Genomic DNA, 14,195 nt, shown 5'->3' on the forward strand with positions numbered 1-14,195 from the left:
TCCCAGCGTGTACGCTCTTGGTGCGCCTCTTCTCGCAATGAGAACGAGACGCCCCGGGAGTGCGGGGCGGCAGCCGTAACGACCGCCCATCCTCCCTTGGTCCGCGCAAGGCGGACCTTCACTTTCATTGCGCCTTTAGGTTTAGTTAAATCCCAATGACTCGCGCACATGCTAGACTCCTTGGTCCGTGTTTCAAGACGGGTCCTGAAAGTACCCAAAGCTATAGCGTCGCAGATCGGCGTTTCAACGAGGTCTGTCCGAGAACACCTCAGCGAACAGCCACCCGGGGACGGGACCGGCACCAGGTCCGATCACCATCACGACGGGCGCGCTTGCCGAAGGTCGGACGCTAACTGTGTAGCGGCCCCGCGCCATCTGTATACCGTCGAGCGAGCCGATCGGGAAACACCACGGGTTCATTCGGCGAACGGCGAACCGTCCGAACGAGCTCCACCGCGGGCCTTAGACCGGCACTCAACGGATCGCGACGTCCTACAGGGGGAGAAGTGCACGCGTTCGACGGCAGATCGACAAAACGAAAGGTGCAAACGACGCGTACGCCATCTGTCACACACGATCGTCCAGCGCCGCCATCGAGTCACGCTGAATCTCCCCTTTCGACCTTTCGGGTTTCTCAGGTTTACCCCTGAACGGTTTCACGTACTATTGAACTCTCTCTTCAAAGTTCTTTTCAACTTTCCCTCACGGTACTTGTTCGCTATCGGTCTCGTGGTCATATTTAGCCTTAGATGGAGTTTACCACCCACTTAGGGCTGCACTCTCAAGCAACCCGACTCTGAGGAGAGATCCTCCCGTTATCGGCAGCGGTCGCTACGGGCCTGGCACCCTCTATGGGCTGTGGCCCCGTTCAAGATGGACTTGGACGCGCCGCACGATCTCGGGATGACGGATCCTCCCTAACACCACATTTCCCGGCGTCCGGTTTCGGCCGCGGGATTCGGTGCTGGGCTTCTCCCTGTTCGCTCGCCGCTACTGAGGGAATCCTAGTTAGTTTCTTTTCCTCCGCTTAGTAATATGCTTAAATTCAGCGGGTAGTCTCACCTGCTCTGAGGTCGCATATGAAAAATAAAAATTTTTCATTCGGTCATTTCGACGATCACGACACGTCTCCCATTCCTTGCTATACGTGTTCGTCATTTTTCTTTTTAAAAAATGGCTAAGTTTACAGAAACGCTTACGATCTGACGTCTGTCGCGATTTGCATTACACGTCTCGGACACGACGACCGTCTATAACGTTCTCAACCTTAAAACGCCATTTTTTTTTTTTAAATGACGACATGTTGAAGAAATAGGACGTGCTACGCCGAAAGACCAGCCAACAACTACAACAAGTAGTAGTTGGTCGCTTTCGCGTCTTAAGATGTCGCGCAAATTTACTCGCTGCACGAGAAACGCACACAAACACACGATTCTACGACACACCACGCAAGAACATGTGCCGACGTAAACACTTTCGTATTTATGATTCGCAAGGTGGACGTCCGACGGACTTTGTAAAAAAAAATACAAAGCATACCCGTCCCGTCCTTTTTGACGAAAAAACACGCTCGAGTAAACGTCTCGGCACACGTTCGAGGCGTGCGTCGTTATATCGTGACGTAAGTGACGATCACGTACATTAATGAGTACCTATTCGACGCGTCGCAACACATCCAACACGCTCCGACGTTTTCGTCCGAAAACGAAAACCGAGCAGTCTTTGAAATTGACACGACCCTCAGCCAGGAGTGGTCCGGGAACATTATATCCGAGGACCGCAATGTGCGTTCGAAATGTCGATGTTCATGTGTCCTGCAGTTCACAAGTTGACGCGCAATTAGCTGCGTTCTTCATCGACCCACGAGCCAAGTGATCCACCGTTCAGGGTAATCTTTTTAAAATTTAAACGCTCGTTCCACAAGAACCCCGATCATGCCGATCGTCCAGCTGTCTATACACGTCTTGCAAAAATTTTTGCGTACGTGCGTACATCCGAAACGAAAATGATCTTCGTGGTTCCGAAACGTGCCACGTCTAAAATTTCGGTGTTGTGGTATGGATATTTATGATTCTCGCTCTTAATTGTCTTTCGTCCGTACTTTCTCGTCTGAAAGGGAACGCGATCGTCGGTCTCAGTTTTACGCGTACGAAAAAATTAAAAAAAATATTAACCCAAACACAAATTTGTATCCGCGCACCGAAAAAGAAGCACTTTTCTTTTTCACGCGGTCTCCGCTTTTACACGCAAAGTACGAGCATGTATGTGTGAAGATGGGACATGTTCGATACGATTTTAATTAGGAATTTGCCAATTTCCTTTTTCTCAGCAATAATTTTAATAAATAATGCTGCTTTCTCTCATAAACTACATTTTCGGTAGTTTTCCTTTATTGTGTCTTTCATTTAGTGTGCGTGTGTGTGTGTCAAGCACTTTAAAAAGTGTGACGAAGAGACGGTTTTTGATCGATCGGAATGAACACATCATTACATCATCGTACTCGTTATGAAAAAGCGAATTAGTATCCGCCGTAAGCGAAAAGAGATTTTCGCGGGCGGTCTTTGTGTTCGTGTTTCAATTTTCTTTCTATATTTTTTCGTCGCCAAACCGAAGACAGATCGTGAATTTTGACGAAAAAATTTATAGACGTGCCAGACTGAGCGTCTAACATAAAATCCTCAAGTTTACCGTTCTATATCGTGACTTAATGACGATTGACGGTGTATATAATTTTGAAATGGTGCAGTCGTACGCTCCGTAAAGAGAATTTTACCGTTTCTAACGAAATCACTTTACCACATCTACCAAAAACATTAAAAAAGCAAGGTGTGATGTGTGTGCGATCGCTCGTTTAACGGCGCTTTCAAAAAACTCTTTGAAGCGTCTAACGACGAACATCATTCACGCGAATCGTAGAATCGGGAGCGTTTCTCGCCGGTCCCGTAGCCGGGCGTAAATCATTTAAAACCCACGGTGTCGTAACCTAATTCGACACCTGCGATTTTCTTCTTTCTCGACTACTCTGCTACATCCTCTCCGTGTGTCCGAAAAAAGAGGACTTCTAACGTCTTTCGACTTTCGCGGTGGAGTTCACAACTTTCCGCGATCCGGTCGAAAAACCGAAAGCGTCCCTCCTTCTTTCCATCATTGGAAAAGATCGAGAGATAGTACAAAAAAAATCAAAAAATCTAGGTACCCGAAGAAACAGCCGTATGCCCGAGCGAATTCGGTTTTTCTCGTTCAAAAAAGGTGAAAAACTCGATCGCAAGGACCGGCGCTGCGGGCCAGCGTAACGCTATTGTTTTTCCGAATATGTACGATTCGTAGTTCAAAACGTCGTACACACGGTGTTTCAAAAAGAAACAAGCAACGGCACGACAAAAGATCGTGCCGTCGACTCCATGTCATCGACGACGGTGTTGTAAAAACATAAAGTGTACATCGACACGATCAAATGAAAATGCATAATAATAAATTATACATATGTCAAAATTCGTGTGTACGAGGACACGTTAATGATCCTTCCGCAGGTTCACCTACGGAAACCTTGTTACGACTTTTACTTCCTCTAAATGATCAAGTTTGGTCATCTTCCCAGCGACATCGACGACGTCGAAACGCCATCGCGTACCGGTCCGAAGACCTCACTAAATCATTCAATCGGTAGTAGCGACGGGCGGTGTGTACAAAGGGCAGGGACGTAATCAACGCGAGCTTATGACTCACGCTTACTGGGAATTCCTCGTTCATGGGGAACAATTGCAAGCCCCAATCCCTAGCACGAAGGAGGTTCAGCGGGTTACCCGGACCGCTCGGTCAGGGAGGACACGCTGATTCCTTCAGTGTAGCGCGCGTGCGGCCCAGAACATCTAAGGGCATCACAGACCTGTTATTGCTCAATCTCGTGCGGCTAGAAGCCGCCTGTCCCTCTAAGAAGAATTGTTTGTACGCCGACAGTAAAAACCGCGCACGACCACCGGGCGAACCCAGGATCGACGGGCCTTTGGGATGTCGAAATACGCCTATTTAGCAGGCTAGAGTCTCGTTCGTTATCGGAATTAACCAGACAAATCGCTCCACCAACTAAGAACGGCCATGCACCACCACCCACCGAATCAAGAAAGAGCTCTCAATCTGTCAATCCTTCCGGTGTCCGGGCCTGGTGAGGTTTCCCGTGTTGAGTCAAATTAAGCCGCAGGCTCCACTCCTGGTGGTGCCCTTCCGTCAATTCCTTTAAGTTTCAGCTTTGCAACCATACTTCCCCCGGAACCCAAAAGCTTTGGTTTCCCGGAAGCTGCCCGCCGAGTCATCGGAAGAACGTCGGCGGATCGCTAGCTGGCATCGTTTATGGTTAGAACTAGGGCGGTATCTGATCGCCTTCGAACCTCTAACTTTCGTTCTTGATCAATGAAAGCGTTTTTGGCAAATGCTTTCGCTTCTGTCCGTCTTGCGACGATCCAAGAATTTCACCTCTAACGTCGCAATACGAATGCCCCCATCCGTTCCTATTAATCATTACCTCGGGGTTCCGAAAACCAACAAAATAGAACCGAGGTCCTATTCCATTATTCCATGCACACAGTATTCAGGCGAAGTTTTAGCCTGCTTTAAGCACTCTAATTTGTTCAAAGTAAACGTGCCGGCCCACCTCGACACTCAATGAAGAGCACCGCGGCGGGATTGAGTTGGGCCGCCCTCTCGAGCTAAGCCCACCGGCAGGACGTCCCGCGGCACGCCAGTTGACACCGCGAACGATGAACCGGCGGCGCGGGACACAGATTCGACTACGAGCTTTTTAACCGCAACAACTTTAATATACGCTATTGGAGCTGGAATTACCGCGGCTGCTGGCACCAGACTTGCCCTCCAATTGATCCTCGTTAAAGGGTTTAGAGTGTACTCATTCCGATTACGGGGCCTCGGATGAGTCCCGTATCGTTATTTTTCGTCACTACCTCCCCGTGCCGGGAGTGGGTAATTTGCGCGCCTGCTGCCTTCCTTGGATGTGGTAGCCGTTTCTCAGGCTCCCTCTCCGGAATCGAACCCTGATTCCCCGTTACCCGTTACAACCATGGTAGGCGCAGAACCTACCATCGACAGTTGATAAGGCAGACATTTGAAAGATGCGTCGCCGGTGCGAGACCGTGCGATCAGCGTAAAGTTATTCAGAGTCACCAAGTTGTACGATGACGGAGACCGCCACCGATTGGTTTTGATCTAATAAAAGCGCTCCTTCCGTTTCCGGTTGGAGCTCTGTTTGCATGTATTAGCTCTAGAATTACCACAGTTATCCAAGTAAATGTGGGTACGATCTAAGGAACCATAACTGATTTAATGAGCCTTTCGCGGTTTCACCTTAATTTGGCTTGTACTGAGACATGCATGGCTTAATCTTTGAGACAAGCATATGACTACTGGCAGGATCAACCAGGGAACTGCGTTCTTGTTTTAAAATAAGAGAGTTTTAGTCTTTCTTTCCTTCTAGTCATATAAGCTACAATAATCGTAGAATTTCGGAAAGACACCTGCTGCTCTTATAAAAAACTGAACACTTTCCTATTATTGTTTTGAAGAAAGTGTGCGTGTCTGCGAAACGAAAACCTCGTAAGAAGAGACGTAACGCCACGCGATCTTTCTGGATGGAAAATTTTTCGACATTTTTCTCACATCATCCTTGATTGAATCTCCTGCAACAATTTTATTCTTATTCATCCGTTCTAAGTTGTCGTCGTCGTCGAAATAAATAATTTGTACACACTTCGGGGTACACGTTTGTCAAAATTCATGAAATGCAACGTAACATTTTTACTTTAATAAATTTTTACAGTGCATTCAGATCGACTAAACGAACAACGACGGATGAATTGATTTATGGATTTTTATTTGTTGCGACTCATCGGAGGAGAGAGTGAAGAAAAAATAATCCAATATCATGGTTACGGAATAATTTTCTATGACTTTTTCATCCTTGTTTGAATCTTGCAACAATTAATTTTATTCATCCGTTCTAAGTTGTCGTCGTCGTCGAAATAAATAATTTGTACACATTTCGGTACACGTTTGTCAAAATTCATGAAATGCAACGTAACATTTTACTTTAATAAATTTTTACAGTGCATTCAGATCGACTAAACGAACAACGACGGATGGATTACTTATTTTTGTTGCGACTCATCGGACGAAAAGTAGAAACATAATCCTCCATTGTAATATAGTTTTTACGGAAAATTTTTCTTTTATTTTATATCCTTGATTGAATGCTGCATTTTATCCGTCTTTTTTTCGTCAAAAACAGAGATCAATGCGATTCATCGGACGAAGAAATAATTTCCCAGTTCAAAATTTAGAGATTTTTGGGCACATCGACTTGAAATTTTATCGTAAAGAAAAAATATCGTCGTCGACAAGCAAAAGTTCAAACATTCTCCATACTCTTCGCTAGATTGAAAGCGACGGTTTATTGTGAGATTTCTCTTTAGAAATATTCACACGTTACGAGTTTATGAAATTTTATTTATTTCAAAATTCTCGCTCGGACTTTAGTGAGTTGACGCATTTGTTAATTTTTGGTCGTTCTGACACGAACACATAAAATCTTTGATTGCATTTGGACCGCTAACATAGAAACGCTCGCCGCATCCGCAATCTCGCTGTGCATGGTCAATGGCAAGATTTGTCATCCCTCAAACGATGGTGGGTCCACAGGGTACACATTCCGGCCATCGTCCCAACTACGGGTAAGTCGCGGTGTACGAGAGGTAACAAGATAATCGGACGCACATAAAATCACATTTCGATCGTACGCTTTTGTCCGCTGCTACATACCACCACTACTATCCCTATATATGCCAGCGCGGCAGCGTTCAGCTCTGAATCACTCGATGCGCGAAACGGTCGAAATCCCATAGCGCGCCGGCCGCTCGCTATGGGCGAGGGGTCGGGTAAATCGGTCTGATCGCTCGGTGCAAAAGTCCGTTTGGGTACTTAGAGACGGAATTTTAAAATTCTGATTTCGCAGATCAATTTCAAGGGTCATTAGGACTCGAATGCCGTTAACGGTGTTTTGAAAAAAATATTTTTTACGTTTTTACGGCATTTCGACCGAACACCTCAGTTCCGACTTCGGACTTAGAATAATTTTCATCAAAATTTCGAACGCCTCAGTTTCCAGAGGGTTTTAGATCCCGTTTAGTTAGGGGTTTGAAATTATCACAGCCACCCTTGTTTGGTGTTAGTTCGACCGTAACTTTTGTTCGTTTGCATTTAATTTCGATTTTTCTCGGACTTTTGGTCAATGTAAATTTATCAACCGCTACACTTCCGACTTCGGACTTAGACGAATGAGCGCCGAACGCTACAGTTTCGACTTCGGACTTAGAAAAATTTCGCTCGACCGCCACAGTTTCGAATTGGACTTAGAAAAATTTCGGTCGAACGCCTCAGTTTCGAATCGGACTTAGAAAAATTTTGGTCGACCGCTACAGTTTCGACTTCGGACTTAGAAAAATTTCGTTCGAACGCTACAGTTTCGACTTCGGACTTAGAAAAATTTCGCTCGACCGCCACAGTTCCAACATGAGACTTAGAAAAATTTTCATCAAAAATTCGATCACCTCAGTTTCGACTACGGACTTAGAAAAATTTCGGTCAACCGCCACAGTTCCTACTTCGGTCTTAGAAAAATTTTGATGAAAATTTTGAACGCCTCAGTTTCCAGAGGGTTTTAGATCCCGTTTAATTAGAAGCTTGAAATTATAAAATCTACCTTCTATCGATGTTAGTTCGACCCAAACATTTGTTCGTTTGCATTTAATTTCGATTTTTCTCGTACTTTTGGTCAATGTAAATTTGTCAACCGCTACACTTCCGACTTCGGACTTAGACGAATGAGCGCCGAACGCTACAGTTTCGACTTCGGACTTAGAAAAATTTCGTTCGAACGCTACAGTTTCGACTTCGGACTTGGAAAAATTTCGCTCGACCGCCACAGTTCCAACATGAGACTTAGAAAAATTTTTATCAAAAATTCGAACACCTCAGTTTCGACTACGGACTTAGAAAAATTTCGCTCGACCGCCACAGTTCCTATTTCGGACTTAGAAAAATTTTCATCAAAATTTCGAACGCCTCAGTTTCCAGAGGGTTTTAGATCCCGTTTAATTAGGAGCTTGAAATTATAAAATCTACCTTCTATCGATGCTAGTTCGACCCAAACATTTGTTCGTTTGGATTTAATTTCGATTTTTCTCGGACTTTTGGTCAATGTAAATTTGTCAACCGCTACACTTCCGAGTTCGGACTTAGACGAATGAGCGCCGAACGCTACAGTTTCGACTTCGGACTTAGAAAAATTTTGTTCGAACGCTACAGTTTCGAATCGGACTTAGAAAAATTTTGGTCGACCGCTACAGTTTCGACTTCGGACTTAGAAAAATTTTGTTCGAACGCTACAGTTTCGACTTCGGACTTGGAAAAATTTCGATCGAACGCCACAGTTCCGACTTTTTTTCGAAACTGTAGCGTTCAGTCAAATTGCCGTAAAAACGTAAAAAACTTTTTTTACAAAACATGGTCGACAGCATTCGAGTCCTAATAATCCTTGAAATTGATCTGCGAAATCAGAATTTTAAAATTCCGTCTCTAAGTACCCAAACGGACTTTTGCACCGAGCGATCAGACCGTTTTACTCTACCCCTCGCCCATAGCGAGCGGCCGGCGCACTATGGGATTTCGATCGTTTCACGCATCGAGCGATTCAGAGCTGATCGCTGCCGCGGCGGCATATATAGGGAGTACTGATGGTAAGTGGCAGCGATGACGGACAAGTACGCACGATGAATGGATTGACATGAAATCAAATGTGCGCGTCCGTACGATCTGTTACCTCTCGTACATCGCGACCCCGTTTAATGATATTATGCTAAATTAAAAATAAAAATACATCGATGAAATAAAAAGTGGTAAATCTCTAGAAAGACAATATACCGCTGTGAATAAAAATTTCTCGATGAATAGCGAAATGTGAATTAGTCCGCCTGTAACGTGCATTTTGCGAACGAATTAGCTAATTCACCGCTAGTTAAAAAACGTGACCACCCAGTGCTCTTATCCAAAGTCGTCTGCAAATGAGATGAAATTAATAATCTTGACTCTAATGCAGACGACAAATTGAATTGAATAATTTACTTGAATAATGTGACGGATCTATAAAATAAAACACAAAGCCCGAAACACCAAGCAGTAAAAATCTCGATTATTGTTCCGCCCGTTGAAAAACAAAAGATCCGTCACATGGTAAGCAGAACTGGTGAAAATTGTGAAAGACTTGTTTCTCCTCCGATAACAAGCTTGAATTAAATATGATCAAGTGAATGATATTGGAAACCAAAGAACGAAACTGAGGAGAAGCAAATGTTCAGTAATATATTATGAATAATTATAATATTAATATAAATAATAATATTATATTAAAAATGGGAATTGTATGTGGTTGATGGAAAAAGTTTTTTTTTCTGTTGACCGCTACAGTTCCCAATTTGGACTTAAAAAAAAAAAAAAAAAAAAAAAAAAAAAAAAAAAAAAAATGTGTATACGGAAGGTAAAAAGCAAAAAATAAAATATTTTATTATTTTTTTTACGGGTCCCTACCGCTACAGTTCCCACTGAATGTGTCCTTTTCGCGCTAAGTCCATGCAGTCGCTACAGTTCCGAAACTGGACTTGTAAAAATTTCGACATTTTTGAACGCATCAGTTCCGAACGAGGTTTCAAAACTGTAGCGTTCGGTGTAAACGCATCAGTTCCGAATGAGTTTTCGCAACTGTGGCGTTTCATTTTTGTGCTTTCATGGTTGCATAAACAATCGCCAGTGTGAACGCTTCAGTTCCGAATGAGTTTTCGAAACTGTAGCGTTTCATATTTCTGCTTTCATGGTTGCATAAGCAATCGCCAGTGTGAACGCTTCAGTTCCGAATAGATTTTCGAAACTGTAGCGTTCAATGTGAACGCTTCAGTTCCGACTTTGGACTTAGAATAATTTTCATCAAAATTCGAACGCCACAGTTTCGAAAGGGTTTTAGATCCCGTTTAGTTAGGGACTTAAAATTATGACATCCACTTTCGATTAATGTTAGTTCGGTCCGAACTTTTGTTCATTTCCATTTAATTTCAATTTTTCTCGGACTTTTGGTCTTTGTTAATTTTGTCCTTTCGAAACTGTAACGTTCAAAGTGAACGCCTCAGTTCCGAATAGATTCTCGAAACTGTAGCGTTCAATGTGAACGCTTCAGTTCCGAATAGATTCTCGAAACTGTAGCGTTCAATGTGAACGCTTCAGTTCCGAATAGATTCTCGAAACTGTAGCGTTCAATATGAACGCTTCAGTTCCGAATAGATTCTCGAAACTGTAGCGTTCAATGTGAACGCTTCAGTTCCGACTTTGGACTTGGAATAATTTTCATCAAAATTCGAACGCCACAGTTTCGAAAGGGTTTTAGATCCCGTTTAGTTAGGGACTTAAAATTATGACATCCACTTTCGATTAATGTTAGTTCGGTCCGAACTTTTGTTCGTTTTCATTTAATTTCGATTTTTCTCGGACATTTAGACTATGCGAATTTTAGATTTTTCAAGCTGTAGCGTTTGGCGAGAACGCCGCAGTTACGGACAGGTTTTGTGTCAGACTTTCAATAATCTGAAAAAACTCCGAAAAAAGAAAATAATTAGTGTTTTCATGGTTGCATAACAATTTAAAATTCATGCACAAAAATAATCCATCTATATTTCCGTTATTCAAGAATGCAAAGGAAAGACGAAAGTTCGGCAACAATTAGTTTCCGCGGTTGCATAACCATTCAAACGTTATGCTTAAACACAATCCATTTACGATATATAATAAAAATAAAGCTTTATTATCAACTTTGAAGTCCATTCTATTGCTGATCTTTAGACCTATAGATTAGGTCAAGATGTCAAATGTCAAAAAACAACTACAGGTTCCTGTATTTGTAGCAATGCTGGCGCCATCTGTAGAACAGTTACCTAAACTTGAAAGTCAAAAAAATTACAGCTTTCTGTAACTATTAATGTTGGTATCGCCACCTGTTAGTCGAAAACATAATTTAGTGGCGCCATCTATATGACAGGTCTGGAACTTCAGAAATGTCAAAAATTACAAGATTCTGGGTTAATTTACGTATTTTTCTTGAATTTTAAGCATAATTTGACCTGACCTGACCCTAAAATGGCGCCATCTATGTGTCAGGTCTGGAACTTCAGAAATGTCAAAAATTACTGTTTTTTCCTTTATTTTACATATTGTTTTTGAATTTTGGCGCCTATTTTAACTCAAAAATGGCGCCATCTATATGACAGGTCTGGAACTTCAGAAATGTCAAAAATTACAAGATTCTGGGTTAATTTACGTATTTTTCTTGAATTTTAAGCATAATTTGACCTGACCTGACCCTAAAATGGCGTCATCTATGTGTCAGGTCTGGAACTTCAGAAATGTCAAAAATTACTGTTTTTTCCTTTATTTTACATATTGTTTTTGAATTTTGGCGCCTATTTTAACTCAAAAATGGCGCCATCTATATGACAGGTCTGGAACTTCAGAAATGTCAAAAATTACAAGATTCTGGGTTAATTTACGTATTTTTCTTGAATTTTAAGCATAATTTGACCTGACCTGACCCTAAAATGGCGTCATCTATGTGTCAGGTCTGGAACTTCAGAAATGTCAAAAATTACAAGATTCTGGGTTAATTTACGTATTTTTCTTGAATTTTAAGCATAATTTGACCTAACTGACCCTAAAATGGCGCCATCTATGTGTCAGGTCTGGAACTTCATAAATGTCAAAAATTACAAGATTCTGGGTTAATTTACGTATTTTTCTTGAATTTTAAGCATAATTTGACCTGACCTGACCCTAAAATGGCGTCATCTATGTGTCAGGTTTGGAACTTCAGAAATGTCAAAAATTACTGTTTTTTCCTTTATTTTACATATTGTTTTGAATTTTGGCACCTATTTTAACTCAAAAATGGCGCCATCTATATGACAGGTCTGGAACTTCAGAAATGTCAAAAATTACAAGATTCTGGGTTAATTTACGTATTTTTCTTGAATTTTAAGCATAATTTGACCTGACCTGACCCTAAAATGGCGTCATCTATGTGTCAGGTTTGGAACTTCAGAAATGTCAAAAATTACTGTTTTTTCCTTTATTTTACATATTGTTTTTGAATTTTGGCGCCTATTTTAACTCAAAAATGGCGCCATCTATATGACAGGTCTGGAACTTCAGAAATGTCAAAAATTACAAGATTCTGGGTTAATTTACGTATTTTTCTTGAATTTTAAGCATAATTTGACCTGACCTGACCCTAAAATGGCGTCATCTATGTGTCAGGTCTGGAACTTCAGAAATGTCAAAAATTACTGGTTTTTACTTTATTTACATATTTTTTTGAAATTTGGCGCCCATTTTGACCCTAAAGTGGCGCCATCTATGTGTCAGGTCTGGAACTTCAGAAATGTCAAAAATTACTGTTTTTTCCTTTATTTTACATATTGTTTTTGAATTTTGGCGCCTATTTTGACTCAAAAATGGCGCCATCTATATGACAGGTCTGGAACTTCAGAAATGTCAAAAATTACAAGATTCTGGGTTAATTTACGTATTTTTCTTGAATTTTAAGCATAATTTGACCTGACCTGACCCTAAAATGGCGCCATCTATATGACAGGTCTGGAACTTCAGAAATGTCAAAAATTACAAGATTCTGGGTTAATTTACGTATTTTTCTTGAATTTTAAGCATAATTTGACCTGACCTGACCCTAAAATGGCGTCATCTATATGACAGGTCTGGAACTTCATAAATGTCAAAAATTACAAGATTCTGGTTAATTTACGTATTTTTCTTGAATTTTAAGCATAATTTGACCTAACTGACCCTAAAATGGCGCCATCTATGTGTCAGGTCTGGAACTTCAGAAATGTCAAAAATTACAAGATTGTGGGTTAATTTACGTATATTTCTTGAATTTTAAGCATAATTTGACCTAACTGACCCTAAAATGGCGCCATCTATGTGTCAGGTCTGGAACTTCAGAAATGTCAAAAATTACAAGATTCTGGGTTAATTTACGTATTTTTCTTGAATTTTAAGCATAATTTGACCTGACCTGACCCTAAAATGGCGTCATCTATATGACAGGTCTGGAACTTCATAAATGTCAAAAATTACAAGATTCTGGGTTAATTTACGTATTTTTCTTGAATTTTAAGCATAATTTGACCTGACCTGACCCTAAAATGGCGCCATCTATGTGTCAGGTCTGGAACTTCAGAAATGTCAAAAATTACTGTTTTTTCCTTTATTTTACATATTGTTTTTGAATTTTGGCGCCTATTTTAACTCAAAAATGGCGCCATCTATATGACAGGTCTGGAACTTCAGAAATGTCAAAAATTACAAGATTCTGGGTTAATTTACGTATTTTTCTTGAATTTTAAGCATAATTTGACCTGACCTGACCCTAAAATGGCGCCATCTATGTGTCAGGTCTGGAACTTCAGAAATGTCAAAAATTACTGTTTTTTCCTTTATTTTACATATTGTTTTTGAATTTTGGCGCCTATTTTAACTCAAAAATGGCGCCATCTATATGACAGGTCTGGAACTTCAGAAATGTCAAAAATTACAAGATTCTGGGTTAATTTACGTATTTTTCTTGAATTTTAAGCATAATTTGACCTGACCTGACCCTAAAATGGCGTCATCTATGTGTCAGGTCTGGAACTTCAGAAATGTCAAAAATTACTGTTTTTTCCTTTATTTTACATATTGTTTTTGAATTTTGGCGCCTATTTTAACTCAAAAATGGCGCCATCTATATGACAGGTCTGGAACTTCAGAAATGTCAAAAATTACAAGATTCTGGGTTAATTTACGTATTTTTCTTGAATTTTAAGCATAATTTGACCTGACCTGACCCTAAAATGGCGTCATCTATGTGTCAGGTCTGGAACTTCAGAAATGTCAAAAATTACAAGATTCTGGGTTAATTTACGTATTTTTCTTGAATTTTAAGCATAATTTGACCTGACCTGACCCTAAAATGGCGCCATCTATGTGTCAGGTCTGGAACTTCAGAAATGTCAAAAATTACTGTTTTTTCCTTTATA

The 14,195-nt window shown here is 41.2% G+C and overlaps 3 non-coding genes across 3 annotated transcripts in view; all 3 read right to left on the reverse strand.

The window, feature by feature from the left end:
* LOC148165290 (large subunit ribosomal RNA) overlaps positions 1–1,076 on the reverse strand; it is a 4,041-nt gene extending 2,965 nt beyond the window's left edge. The window contains exon 1 of the ribosomal RNA XR_015771602.1: positions 1–1,076. This exon is cut by the window's left edge and continues 2,965 nt beyond it. This is a non-coding gene — a ribosomal RNA (large subunit ribosomal RNA).
* Positions 1,077–1,734: 658 nt separating this feature from the next.
* LOC148165291 (5.8S ribosomal RNA) lies at positions 1,735–1,891 on the reverse strand. The gene has a single exon (XR_015771600.1). It is a non-coding gene; the product is annotated as a 5.8S ribosomal RNA (ribosomal RNA).
* Positions 1,892–3,513: 1,622 nt separating this feature from the next.
* Positions 3,514–5,434, reverse strand: LOC148165292 (small subunit ribosomal RNA). The gene has a single exon (XR_015771601.1). It is a non-coding gene; the product is annotated as a small subunit ribosomal RNA (ribosomal RNA).
* Positions 5,435–14,195: the final 8,761 nt, after the last annotated feature.

This window comes from Gnatocerus cornutus, unplaced genomic scaffold (genome assembly GCF_029298725.1).
Source record: "Gnatocerus cornutus isolate USDA-ARS CGAHR unplaced genomic scaffold, icGnaCorn1.1 ctg00000401.1, whole genome shotgun sequence".
NCBI classification, from domain to species: Eukaryota; Metazoa; Arthropoda; class Insecta; order Coleoptera; family Tenebrionidae; genus Gnatocerus; species Gnatocerus cornutus.